The following is a 3,371-nucleotide window of genomic DNA, read 5'->3' as shown; positions in this document are numbered from 1 at the left end:
TTGAAACACAAGAGTCAGGGTGGCTTCTGGGTAATACCAGATGGCTAGGCCTCAGACTGACGAAGCCTCTTGGATGAGGGGCGAAACGTTTCTTTTTTAACAAAAAAAACGAAGTCCAGATGACATGATTCAACCTTTTTTGTTATTATTAAGAACATTGATTTACCTTATGTAAATCAGCTACTGATTATCACGGAGTAAAGTCCGACATGGTTGACTCGGTTCTGGTCCACTCAGCGACCGGTGTGGAGCTGTTAGATGAAGCGGTCCCGCTTGGCATCAAATCTGTTGACTCTTATCCAAAACCCAGCCAAAATCCAGCTTTAACTTGTTGTTAAGTTGTTGTTAGCTGAAGTTTTAGCCCACAGGAAAGGAATTTGCCCAGGCAACAGCACGCATACACATTAGGTAAAGGTACAAAATTCACAGCGCCATCTAATGACCCGGCAAAGTAATTACAGCGGATTCGGGAGGGCGGGGGGAGATTCCTCCGGATGTATGTAAACACAAAATCCATCCGCGTCAACGTGGATCTTCTCCTTTAATTAACATACGGAAAACATACGTTTCTCCCCATCGTGTACGTGTAAATAGGTCTATAATCTTCATCTCTGAAACTTGGCTCAACAAGTCTGTACCAAATAATGACCTGGTAATCAATGGATTTAACATCTACCGCTATGATCATCAAAAAAGGGGGGATGGAGTCGCTATTTACATCAGAGATTCTCTGGTTGCTAGTTTTGTGTCTGCTAAAACAATTCCAAACCAGTTTGATGCCTTAGCTGTAAACATAATTTTGAATGGAGGCCAGATCTTATCTGTAGTGGGTTGTTATCATCCACCTTCAGCAACACCTGAGGCTCTGTCCTCCCTGATGGAATTCCTTGGAAATTTAAAATTCAAAGAGATTTTTTTGGCAGGAGATTTCAACATTGACAAGTCAACCCCCCTCTGTGATAAATTCAAGGAATGTTGCCTGTCACTCAATATGACCCAATTGATCAACTCTTCCACTAGACCAAACAAAAAAAGTCCTGAAAAATCTTCCATCTTAGACCTGTTTCTAACAAATATGCCTCACAAATTCCCTGGTACAGGTGTATTCACTGACATTTTGAGTGATCATTGTGTAATACCGCCTCTCAGAGATATTAAACTTCCACCTTCTAAGCCCAGATTAATTCAAAAAAGGGATCTGAAACGTTTTGGTGAACAGTCATTCCTCTGGGATCTGTCCCACTTTGACTGGCATCGTATTCTATTAACTGACGACATGAACTTCGCTTGGAATTATTTTCATAATAGTTTCATTTATTTTGTGAACAAACATGCTCCTTTTCGTCAGTTCAGAATAAAGGGACGAGACAGCCCCTGGTTTACTCCAGAGCTAGCTGACCTCCTGTACAGGAGAGATCATCTTTGGGCCGCATCAAGAAAATCTGGCTCAGACACTGATTGGTTGAGTTTTCGACAGATGAGGAATAAATGCACAACTTCAATCAAAGCAGCAAAACGTAACTATTTCTTATCTCAGACCTCCAAAAATCTAAATGACCCTAAAGCCTCCAGTATACTGCCACATACGTCCGTTCACGCGTACGTACGTGTGTTCTGTACGCAGAGGCTTCAGCCATTAAACTCCAGCGTACACCGTGAGCAGCTGCTGAGCAGCTTCACAGACAAGAGGCGTTTACCTTTGGGACAAATTGAGGTCGCCGATTGGTCATTTGCTGACACGCCTACTGGATTAATTGAAAGGTCGGGGAAAAAAAACGAATGCTGGCATCCTCATCCACAGCGGTGTTCTGTGTTTATATGTTGTTAATAAAAAGATCTAAACAATTTAAAAAACAGGGAGCGCTGGCTCTACAGCCCACACATCAGACCAGCCCACCAGGAAATCTCCAGACCCTCCCGCAGCCATGCTGGACCTGAGTTTAATTCGCTTGTGACAAATTCCTTAATTTCTCACCATTTCAGTCATGGCATTAACGGAGGAGGAAGAGATCTCTGCCTCTTGGCAAAAAAAAAGAAAAAAGTAAAGGCCAGATCAGAGATGAAGAAGGGGAATTTAATAAATTGGTCTAAAAAAGTTAAATCTGGTCCTCTGGACAAAGGAGGAACCCAGACCCAGACCAGTGGTCATTCCATATGTTGAGGGAGTATCAGAGAAACTGAGACGTTTATTTTCTAAACATAACGTCCCAGTGGCTTTTCAGAGTCAGAGTCAGAGTTTCTTTATTGTCATTCACACCTCATGTGGTACATGTGGTGGAGCGAAATTATGTACACAGGGTCCCAGTTACATCCAACAATAAAATGTATAAGAAAAACAGTAATAACATCTAAGGTATGAACTAAGAAAAACATCAACTAATATACACTAAGCACTCATAACATAAAACATTGAACATCAGCACAAACATGAACATGAGTCTGTGAGCAGATGTGCACGCATGAACACATCAACATTGAAACAGATCAGCAGCAACGTGATATGGTTTTTCACAGTGATTATTCTAGTTAGAGATTCATGAGTCTAACAGCCTCAGGGTAGAAGCTGTTCCTCAGTCTAGTGGTTCTACACTTAATGCTCCTTAACCTCCTTCCTGAGGGGAGTGGGGCAAAAAGTGTGTGTGCTGGGTGAGTGGGGTCCTTCATGATGCAGGTGGCCCTCTTCCTGCATCTGGAGGTGTAGATGTCTGTGATGGTGGGGAGACTGATTCAAACAGATTTCTGTGCAGCCTTCACCACTCTCTGCAAAGCTTTTCTTTCTGCAGCTGTGCAGCCTCCATGCCACACATTGATGCTCGAGCACAGGATGCTCTCCACTGCACACCTGTAGAAGGAGGTGAGGACTGAGCTTCCCAGACCAGCTCGCCTCAGCTGTCTGAGGAAGTAGAGTCTCTGATGAGCTTTCTTGATCAGGCTGGTGGTGTTGTTGCTCCAGCTGAGGTTGTCATTCATGTGTACCCCCAAGTACTTGTAGCTGGAGACCACTTCCACCGCAGATCCTCTTATGTTCAGGGGGGTGTAGGTGTTTTTGTTCCTTCTGAAGTCCACAATCATCTTCTTTGTCTTCTTCACATTGATGTGAAGGTTATTCTCTTTGCACCAGCTCTCCAGGTGTTCCACCTCTTGCCTGTAGCTGGACTCATCATTGTTTGTGATGCATCCCACCACCACTGTATCATCAGCAAACTTTACAATGTGACAGCCTGGATGGGTAGCTGCACAATCATACGTGAGCAGAGTAAACAGGAGGGGGCTCAACACACATCCCTGAGGAGAGCCAGTGCTGAGGGTTATGGTGGAGGAGGAGAGGTTGTGGATCCTCACTAACTGTGGTCTGTTTGTTAAAAAGTCTA

Source organism: Nematolebias whitei, chromosome 3, assembly GCF_014905685.2.
Source record: "Nematolebias whitei isolate Nwh7 chromosome 3, NemWhi1, whole genome shotgun sequence".
NCBI classification, from domain to species: domain Eukaryota; kingdom Metazoa; phylum Chordata; class Actinopteri; order Cyprinodontiformes; family Rivulidae; genus Nematolebias; species Nematolebias whitei.
This window is presented reverse-complemented; position numbering follows the sequence as displayed.